We start from the raw sequence: 11,361 nt of genomic DNA on the forward strand, positions 1-11,361 counted from the left end.
CACCCGACGGCGCCCGGGGGCAGGGGCGGGCTTGGAGTCCGCGCGGTCCGCCATTGGGCCATTCAGGCGGCTGGCTCCGTCGGTCCGGCGAGCTGATTGGCTGATCCAGAGGAGCGGCTCCTTTTTTTCATCACCCCCCCCTTCCACCACCCGCAGCTTATTTGCATAAGTTAAAGCAACAGGCTCCTCTCCCGCCACCTGAGACCCAGGGGGAGAGGGACGGGGTGACCACAGTTTATTGAGGGCCCACTGTGTGCCAGGTACTGAACAGAGCTATTTGATGTCCCCCACCGACAAGCTTGTGGGCGGAACCTTATCGGACCTTATTGATTCTCAGTTTATAGATGGAGAAAATGAGACTCAGAAGGGAAGAACTCCCTCGGAGGCCACACAGCAAGTCCGCATCCTTGGCCCCAGGACTGGGAAGAACTATCCCCAAGAATGCTGTCATGTCACAAATCAGAAAGGCTTCCGCCCCCCTCACCTGGGCCCTCATAAAATGAGATTTATACAATGCACCTGTCATTCAGCCCTCCATCGGAACACTAGGATGATCTCCCAGCCCCAGGCCTGCTCCCCTAGCTCAGTAAGGGTAGCCCAAGAGCATGCGCCCCGAGTCCCATAGTCTTTTCTTCCTGTCATCCACACGTTGGTCCTGCTGGCCCTGTGTTTCTGAAACACCCCAATTTGTCCATTTTCCTGTAACTCCTCACCCCGTGGCTCAAGGTCAGGCCGAGTCATCTCCAGCCTGGATGCTGCCTTGGCTTCCTACTTGGGCCTCTGGTTGCCTCCACCCCTGCCCAGAACAGTCCCTGTTCCCATGGCAACTATAGGGTTTTTGTTTTGTTCTGTTTTTTCTTTTATACACGATTTATTTTAGGGGCGCCTGGGTGGCTTAGTTGGTAGAGTTCCTGACTCTTTTTTTCCCCATTGATTTATTTTTTACAATTAATTAATTAATTAAAATTTTTTTTATTTTTTAAATTTATGTCCAAATGAGTTAGCATATCGTGAAACAATGATTTCAGGAGTAGATTCCCTAATGTCCCTTACCCATTTAGCCCATCCCCCCTCCCACAACCCCTCCAGTAACCCTCTGTTTGTTCTCCACATTGAAGGGTCTCTTCTGTTTTGCCCCCCTCCCTGTTTTTATATTATTTTTGCATCCCTTCCCTTATGTTCATCTGTTCTGTGTCTTAAAGTCTTCATATGAATGAAGTCATATATTTGTCTTTCTCTGACTAATTTCACTTAGCATAATACCCTCCAGTTCCATCCACATAGTTGCAAATGGCAAGAGTTCTTTTTTTTTTAATTTATTTTTTTAACATTTATTTATTTTTGAGAGACAGAGAGAGGCAGAGTATGAGCAAGGGAGGGGCAGAGAGAGAGGGAGACACAGAATTCGAAGCAGGCTGCAGGCTCCGAGCTGTCAGCACAGAGCCCGATGAGGGGCCCAAACTCACAAACTGTGAGATCATGACCTGAGCCAAAGTCGGATGCTCAACCGACTGAGCCACCCAGGCGCCCCAAGAGTTCATTCTTTTTGATTGCCGAGTAATACTCCCTCGGCCACATCTTCTTTATCCATTCACCCATTGATGGACATTTGGGCTCTTTCCATACTTTGGCTGTGGTTGATAGGGCTGCTATAAACATGGGGGTGCATGTGTCCCTTCGAAACAGCCTGACTCTTGATGTTGGCTCAGGTCATGATCCCAGGGTGGTGAGCATGGAGCCTGCCTAAGATTACCTTTCTCTCTCTCCCCCACTGCTCCCCGCCGCTCACACTCTCTCTAAAAAAATAAAATAAAATAAAAAAATACACAGTTTATTTTAGTTTATGATTTCCAGAATTATGGTGAAGATAGTACAGAGTTCCTGTGTACCCCATGCCCAATTTCCCCGATTATTAACATTAATCCGGTATATTTGTCACAATTGTGAACTGAATACCAAGACATTACTAATAACTAAAGTCCATATATTATTCAGATTTTCTCCACTTTCCCTAATATCCTTTCTCTGTCTCAGGACTCCATGTTTCACTTCGTCTTCAGGTCTCCTTAGGCTTAGACAGTTTCTTGGACTTCCTTGTAGTTGTTTAATGTTTATTATTTATTTTGGAGAGAGAGAGAACATGCAGGGAAGGGGCAGAGAGAGAGGGGGACAGAGGACCCGAAGCAGGCTCTGAGCTGGCTGCAGGGAGCTCGATGGGGGTCTCGAACTCACGAACTAGGAGATCATGACCTGAGCTGAAGTCGGAGGTTTAACTGACTGAGTCACCCAGGAGCCCCTTGGGCTTTCTGGTTTTTGATGTCTTTGCCAGTTTTGAGAACTGGTCAAGTGTATTGTGGGAAATCCCTGAGCCGTGATTTGTCTGGTGTTTCTTCATGGTTGGCCTCGGGGGGGGGTGGGGTGGTGGTGACAGCTCTGGGGAAGACCACAGAGGTGAAGTGCCCTTCTTGTCACACCAAGTCCACAGAACATGCCACGAGCGTGACTCTTGACTGTGACGTTGACCTTGCTCACCTGCCAGAAGTGGCATCTCTCAAGTGTCTCTACTGTGAAGTTACTCTCTTCCCTCTTTTGGCGCCGTGCCCCGTGGAAGGAAGTCGGGGTGTGCAGCCCACGCCTGAGGGGTGGGGAGTCATGTTTCCCCCTGCACAAATTATTTTGAGTTCCTCTCTTCTCCCTGTTTATTTATCTCTTCAATCATTCCCATCGGTATGGAGTCATGGATATTTATTTCCTACTTTGGGTTAAAACCCAGTACTACTTTGTTGATTTTCTTGCTCAAATTTGTGTCAGCTTTGGCCATCGGAAGCTCATTCAGTTGGCTCCCAGGGCTCTTTGACATGCCCCCATGACACCCATGGTTTCCACCCATAGTACCTCCTTACTTTGTCCCTACGAAATACTTCATGCTCCTCTTGTATATTTCCTGCCCCCCCTCTGACCGTCGGCCTTTTCTCCAAGGAGCAGCCCTGGTGCCTTTTGCTGGAGAGTACAAATAGTCTCCCCTTTTGCACAGTGTCAGTGGTCTGTGATCAACCGCAGTCCAGAAGCAGATGGTCAGAAGGTCAACGGTAGCCTGGTGCTACATCACAACGCCTGCGTCATTCGATTCACTTCATCTCCTCACATAGGCATTTTATCATCTCACATCACCATGAGAAGAGCGAAAAGAGCGAGTACAGTACAAGATGCTAATCTGAGAGACAGACCGCAGTAAATTGTTATCGTGTGCCTAATTTAGAAATTAAACTCTATCATAGGTATGGATGGAGAGGAGAAAACATAGGATAGATATACAGTTCATTACTATCTGTGGTTTCAGACATCCACCGGGGATCTTGGAATGTATTCCCCACAGATAAAGGGCGCGGTGCTGTATTAATATAAACCAAGATCTGGGCGGGTGTGTGTGTGGCCTGCCACCGGGGTGTCATTGCTTCTAGGCCCTCATAGCTGACGGAGCAAGGATCCAAAATGTGTCTATTAACTGTGTATATACACAGATCTGTAAATATCTCCATATGTAACTGTGTCTATATTAAGTTACACACGAACTCATGCAGAGGTCTCCACACCTAATCCGTTAGCAGACGGATCCTTCTAGTCTCCTCCCCTTGCCCGTCTATAACATGCCTCGCCGATGGTGAGAAACCTGGCCCCCACCCTCTGCTTAAGTGCCCCATTCCAGTGTGTGCACGGTGGCTTCAGGATGTTTACATGTGCCCCTGGGTCTGGGCGGAGTTTCCAGACAGAGACAGATCACCTTCCTTTCCAGCTCCAAGCCCTCTCCTGAGGGGTCAGCACCCTTAGTAAAGACCCCCACACCCTCCCCACAACCTTCCAGGCCTATGCAGGAGGGCCCTGTGCACCTCCTTGTCCTTTCTCCTGGCCTGTTCACTGCTGCCCTAACAAAGCCAGTCCCACCTCAGGGCCTTTGCCCCTGGTCTTCCCTCGCCGGCAGTGCTCTCCTCCCAGCTCTACATCTGACCTGGTGACTTAGCTCTTCGTTCCTACACAGAAGCCCTGGCCAGGCTTCTTTCCGGCCCAATGCTGAACAGCCCCCCCCCCACCCCCCGCCCCGGGCCGGGGGAAAGGAGGTGGTGATTCTTATGTTACAGGACTGAGGCTCTGAGGCTGCGGGACGAGAAGCTACTCTTTGAAGTCCCACTCCCAAGACAGGTCAGAGGCAAGACTTGACTCGGGTGCACTGGTGCCAAAGCTCTCACCGGCCCTGACCTCGGATCCTAAAAACCGATGCTGTGGGGATGGGAAGGACAGGATGCAGAACTGTCCGTTGGGGAAGGAAGCCCTGGGGGTGGGGGTGTGGGGGGGAGGCCTCAAGCCCTGAGGCCACCTTGAAATTCAGGCCAATTTTCTTCCTTCTAAGATAGGGAGAGGTGGGGGCAGGGGCCCACAGGGAGGTTAAGTAACGTCCCCAAGGTCACCAGCAGTGCAATCGACATTTCCTGAGCACCTACTATGTGCCAGGGTTAGGGTTAGGCACATATCGTGTGTAGATGGGTGCCCACCTTGTCCCGTCCTGGCTGCAACCCAGGCTACAGATGAGAAGGAAACAGAGGAGGGTGACTTCTGGTGGACAGCTTGGCATTTAAAGGGAGTGGGTCGGGAAGAGCCAGAGGAGGGCCTGGAGTGAGGAAGGACAGAACCAGAGGGAGAACAGGGAGGGCTTCCTGGAGGAGAGGTCCTAGCAGGTGGGGCTTGGAAGACGAGAGCTTATTGCACTGCTGTTCCCAGGAGAGGCAGCCATCCCCTCCTTCATAACCACCTCCTAAAAGTCCACTTCTTCCCAGAAAAATGCCCCAGATTCCCAGCCCCACCCTGCTCCCCCGAGCCCCTTGAAGCAGAAGCCCCAAGTGTTTGGGGTGGGGGGTGTCCGGGCAGCTGTAGGGCCCACCCTGCCCCGCAGCAGCCTCCCCCTGGGGAGCTTCAACACTACCAGTCTCCCCCCCCCCCCCGCCCCCCCATTCCTTTAAGAGACCGAGCCTGGGCCTCTGTGGTCCCTCCGCCAGGTGCGCTCTTCCTCTTCCCCTAAAGTGGTTTCATTCTCTGCTTCCTCTCGAGGGTTTCTCTCATCCCCAAGGGGCACGTGGGTCCTCCTCTGGCCCCGTGCTTCCCGCCCCCCGCCCCTGACACCGTGGGTGCTTGTATCGCCCTACGTGTCTGACTCTCCCACCGGACACTGTTCCCCGTGAGGATCCAGTATTTGTTGACTGATGAATGGCTGGATGGTGGCCTCCCAGAGAGGACAGCATGGGTGCAGAGGCCTGGAGGTCTGACCTGGATGCTGAAGGAACATGGAGAAATCAGGGGGCAGTGGTGGCCCAGGCTCAGGGAAGCAGGGAGGGGCTGCCCGTGAGCAGGCTGTGCTGAGAGTGCCCGGGCCAAGGTCGCACATCCGGCTCCTGGCGCATGCTCCAGGGCCCCCAGGTGCTTTGGCTGCTGCCGGGATATTTTTAGTGCGCACTCTGGCAGAGGCTGGGCCAGACAGCTGTCAGGACGGCTTGTGGGGAGAGGGAGGAAGAAGACAGACACAGAGAAAAGAGAGAGAGGGGAGAAAGAGGGAAACGGAGGGGTGAGACCCCAGGCCCCAACCCCTTCTAGCTATAGATGTGAAAGAGTCAGATGCCCCAGACCAGGAGCTGGCAAGCCACAGCCCAGAGTCCAACTCTAGCCCACAGCCTCTTTGTGTAGTTTTTTAAAATTTATTTTTTATTATTAATTTATTGAGAAAAAGCAGGGGAGGGGCACAGGGAGAGGGGGACAAAGGATCTGAAGCGGGGTCTGGCTGACCGCAGAGAGCCTGATGTAGGGCTCAAACACACCAATCATGAGATCATGACCCGAGCTGAAGTCAGACGCTTAACCGATTGAGCCACCCAGGCGCCCCGTCCCCTCTTTGTGAAGTTTCACTGAAGTTTTTAATGCAGTCATTTCCATCTGTTCAGCTACAACAGAGACCGTATGGCCCGAAACACTGAAAAAATTTACTAACTGGTTCTACGGAAAGTTTGCCAGCCCCTGGCCAAGACAAAACTCTGTCTTTGCAAGAGGGACCTGTCAGTAATCAGTTGATTTTCACCACTGTTTCTGATTCTCCTCCATCCAGGGAGGAGTGTTCCCTTCAGCCCCAGAATCAGGCAGTCATGTGACCCACTTCCATCAACGAAATGACAAGTGGGATTGTCACTTTCTGGTAGGAAGCCCTGACTCACCGTGTTCCTTTCCCGCCTTGCCACCTGATATTCTAGGCAGTAAGAGTCCTGTAATGCTGGGCTCAGTGAGGGTGATGAGCCAACATCAGAAATCCGAAGGGTAGGGAAAGATCCACCAAGGACTGAGGGCAAAAGCCCAGATCCCGCCCCTGGCCCCGCCCCTTCCCAGTTTATTAAAATAAAAACACAAAGTGGAGTTATTCATAGGAATGTGAGGATAGATCAGTGTTAGAAAACCTACTAACAGGGTAAAAAGAAAAAAAAGGTAAACTTATGATCCCCTCCAGGGGTTATTTTCAGGCTCCATTGTTAGGTGCGTAAAAGTTCAGAATGGTGACATCTTCCTGGTGAATTAAAAGTTCTGATAGGATATTCCTTATTGATATTCCTTATTTCTAAAAATACACAAAAATATAACTTTACTAACGTATGTGAGCTTTCTTTCTTCAGTATTTGCCAGGTTTATTTTTTTCCCTACCTTTAAAGTTTTCAGCATCTACGCATAAATGTTTAGATATTTCTTACAGATGGCTTAAAAACTTGAATTAAAAAAAAGATAACAGTCTGGGGCACCTGGGTGCCTCAGTCAGTTAAGCATCTGACTCTTGATTTTGGCTCAGGTCATGGTCTCACAGTTCGTGAGTTCAAGCCCTGGGTCCGGCTCTGTGCTGACAGTGCAGTGCCTGCTGGGGATTCTCTCTCCCTCTGTCTCTTTCAAAATAAATGAATACACTTGAAGAAAAAAAAAAGTTAACAGTCTGACCATCTTTTGTCTTTTATCTTGACCATTTACATTTATTGTAATCACTAGTAAATTTTATGCATTTCCATTATTTTATTTTGGGCTATCTGTCCCTCCTTCCCTATGGAGGGATTATTTTGGATTATTTCCTTTTCATTCTAATTTTTGCTCCTTCCTAGTTTGGAAGTTATAGACTAGTTCTAGTCTCTTATTATTTACCACAACCATTAATGTTCCTACTCCACTCAACCGGGTAATATGTCACACCCTCCTCAAACAATACAGGCATACCTCAGAGATATTGTGGGTTGCGTTCTAGACCATGGCCACAATAAAGCAAATATTCCAATAAAGTCAATCAAATTTTGTGGTTTCCTAGTGCATATAAAAGTTATAGTTACACTGTACTGTAGTCTATTCAGCGTGCAATAGCATTATGTCTAAGAAAATGCACATACCTTAAATAATCACTGATCACAGGTCACCATAACAAATATGAGTCCGAAATACTACCAAGCGTTACCAAAATGTGACAAAGTGGAAGATGCTGTTGGAAAAACGGCACTGACAGACTTGCTCAACACAGGGCTGCTCCAAGCCTTCAGCTTGTAAAAATTGCTAGATACAAAGATTTTAAAGCCTGACTCCAATCAGCTATGTTTTGCCATTGTTGTCTAATTTCGACTTTAATCGTACCCATTGGACATTTTAATCCTTGCTAATGAAGGTGATGTTTCTTCACCTCTGCTCAGGCATTTCCCACCTTTTCTGCTGTCTCCTCCTGCGTGTCAGCCCTTCCACCTGGCTCATTTTCTTTCTGCCTGAAACAGTTCCCTCAGGATTTGTTCCAGCGGGGATCTTCACTTCTCTACCATTTCTGGGCTGTTGCTTTCTCTCAGAGCCTTGAATGTGGTGCCCCTCTGGGTCCGGAGTTCCAGGCTCTGGGTCTGAGAAGCTGGCTTTCCATCCTCAGGCTCGCTTTTTCTTGCTGACTTGGATTTTCTGCGCTGAATCGGCCGTGTCTTTTTATACACCCTGCTTGGGACGCAGTTGGCTTTCTGAATACTGGTGAATTGACGTCTCGCGTTCGTTCTGGAAAATTCTCTGCCTTCATCCTCTTCAGAGTTTGCCTCTGCTCTTTCTCTCTTACCCTCCCTTTTCTTCCCGTATTTGGGAAACACACTCTGCTCCATCTTCTAACTCATCAGTTTTCTCTTCGGAGAGCTCAAATCCATGGTTAGCCGCATCCAGTGTTTGAGACCTCCATTATTTGCTAATTTCTTAGTTATTTTTGGCTCTTCTCCATATGTCTTGCCCTTTGTTCCACACTTCAGGATTCAACGCACTAATTCTGGGTCTAATGATGCTGAGCTGGAAGTCTCTGCTGCCTTCAGGACCGCTGGCTCCCCCGCCATGTGGACAGGTTGAGTTTCGATAGCAGTTCATACGCAGTTCCTGGGACGTGACTAGGGGAGTTCTTTGAATGTTTTGTTTATTTTGGACAGAGACAGAGAGAGACAGAGACAGAGCACAAGTCGGGGAGGGGCAGAGAGAGAGGGAGACACAGACTCTGAAGCAGGCTCCAGGCTCTGAGCTGTCAGCGCAGAGCAAACACGGGGCTTGAACTCACAGACCACGAGATCACGACCTGAGCTGAAGTCAGAAGCTTAACCGACTGAGCCACCCAGGTGCCCCATGACTGGGGGAGTTCTCGAAGGCTGGGGTTGGAGGCTCAAACAGCAAACCTTCAGGGTCACCACCACCCTGGATGACTTTAAACTGCTTTGTCTACTGGAGGCCTCTGGACACCCAGATACCGCTAGAGCTGCAAACTCAAGCGAGGTCACCAATCATTGGACTAGATTCTACCCCCCCTCTTCCTCCCAACAGACAGGCTGGAGATAACCGAGTTTCCTTTCCATTCCTGGGAAGATCTTATTTCGATTGTGACTTCACCCTTTGAGGTCTTGACGTAACAGACCCACCATCGTGAAGGTCCGTGAAAACGAAAGACCAAACCCAGCCTAACGCAAAAGCTGCCTCCCGCCTCTGTGGACATTCTGGCCTCTGACTGCTCCTTCGCCTCTGTTTGCCCAAGGACGCGTTCATCAAGATTTAACTCTTTTTACTCGGCAGTTTTCACTGTTTTTCTTGGAAGATCGGCTTGAGAATCTAGTCTACGACGTGGTCAAAAGCAGAAGTTTATAACATTTCTTTCTTTTCTTTTCTCTTTTCTTTTCTGTCATCCCTTCCTTCTTTCTTTCTTTTTAAAAGATTTTTATTTTTTAGGTCCTCTCAACACCCGGCGTGGGGCTAGAACTCACAACCCCAAGATCAAGAGTCACATTCTTTACCAGAGGAGCCAGCCAGGCGCCCCCGTGACGTTTCTCATACATGTGTTTGGGCCCCTCTGTGCAGATTCTAGAACTCCCAAGAGGAAGGAGCATGTGAAAACAGCTGGGAATTTAAGAAGGGAAAAAATAAAATTAAGGAGAAAGAACCTGCTAAGGAGCTATTAAGAGACACCAGACTATATACCAGTGAAAATAGAGGGGAGAGGGCCAGAAAAGCTGGTGATGGATTAGAGCAGATGTAGAAACAGACGCAAACCCACTGGGGTCTTAGGGAGGAGGGAGCGTTTCAAATCTGCACCAGGCCTGGGGCAATCGGCTGGCCCTTGGGGCTCGGGCAACCCCTCCATCTCTCTTCATCCCCAAATAAGTCCTAGACGGATAAAAATAAAAGTTAACATGAGAAACACAGAGAAAACACCATGGGAGAACTTGTGCCAGCCGCGAGGAAGGCCTCTCAGAGCACAAAAGAAAGACCTTTAAAGATTGTGGTTTGAAAACCATGAAAACAAAATGCTTACAGAAAAACTGTTCATAAAGTGGAAAGATGTGGGGGGGGGGTGGGAAACAAACTCACCGCACAAGAGCTTAATGGTTAAGATGGTAAATCTTACGTGTTTTTTAGCACAATTAAAAACCTTCTCACGTTTCTTGAAAAAGTAGAGTTGTGACGTATCAGTGAGAAGAAACACCTATAATAAAACAGTGGAAGCAGCCGATTAAACAATTAATACCAATGCGAAACCCTCCCTGGTGAAAAAACGAAATGGAGAATTGGAGGCGGCACCTGCCACAGGGCAGTCTGGCCAAAATGTCACCTCGGGCAGTGTTATAAACAGCGGCCCGCCCCCAGGCCCTGAGCGAAGAAGCCCACCCTTACCCACAACAGGAAAAGGCAAGACAAAGGGCCGTAACCCTAACCCGCACGCTTTGCGAAGGACACGCCTGGCGGGGGGGGGGGGGGGGGGGGGGGGGGGGGGGGGGGCCACTCGGATCCCAGCACTTCCGCTTTCCCGGTAAACGGACAGAGGGCGCAGGGTCACAGACCCAGGTCCCAGGCGCTGGGGAGCTCCCCAGGCGGCTGCCGCACCTGTCCCCGGCCGGGTGCGCATTGACCTTGGTCGCGGCCTCAGCGACGGTGCCCTTGTGGGCCCTGTCCCTGTGGGCGCCCACGCAGGTTCCCTTGGCGTCCACCTGCCCTTCCTGATGCCCGGCCTTGCCAAGTCCCGACATCCCACAGGAAGACCGCCAGACGCCGGTTCGGTGGCTCCCACACGAAGCAGTCAGGTCCCACAAACCAACCCTTGGTAGGCAAGACGTGTCCCTGCCTGCTGCGGCCCTGCCAGCTCCAGACGGAATTGTGTGCCCCCCTGTGGGGTAAGGCCAGTTTGTTTCCTTCTTGTGATGCGAGTGCGGGACGTAAGCTTTGATTGCCCAGGCATCCTCTTCAAAGATGGTAGCTGGAATGAACCTACTCGCCAGCCACGCCTCTAGAGAAAGAGGCCGCCTGCCCCGACTGTGGCTCCTTGTTTTAGAGGTCTTGGTTGATTTTGGTAACTGGCCTTTCGGGCCACTCGTTTTGTTTTGTTTTTGCTCCCTCCCATCGCTTTAAATTCCCACTGGGAGGTTTTAAGTTTACCAAGAAACAACGGGCCCTGGAAACCCTGGGCTCCCATCCTGGACCCAATAAGAGCAGACGCCCAGCCAGTGACCAAGCAGCTCTGTCTCAGTCCCCACTTTCCCCTCTCACTATGTGGCCCTGGGGGCGCTGGGTGATCTCCAGGTCTGGTAAGTGAGAAACCTTTATTTTTTTTCAGTTTCCCGATGGGTGTCCGGAGGAAGGGCGTCTTGTAAGCAGAACCACAAAGGCCAGTCCAACCACGACACTAGTCATCGATCAGCTGAGCCCTAACTAGTGCAAAACACCCCCTCATTTCCTATGCGTGAGCCCCACTCCCCTTCGTGATGGTGTCTGGAGGGGGTCGCTTCGGGAGGGGGTTAGGTCGCGGAGGCCAGG

The sequence above is a fragment of the Puma concolor genome, chromosome A2 (assembly GCF_028749965.1).
Source record: "Puma concolor isolate L17-30 chromosome A2, mPumCon1.1.hap2, whole genome shotgun sequence".
NCBI classification, from domain to species: domain Eukaryota; kingdom Metazoa; phylum Chordata; class Mammalia; order Carnivora; family Felidae; genus Puma; species Puma concolor.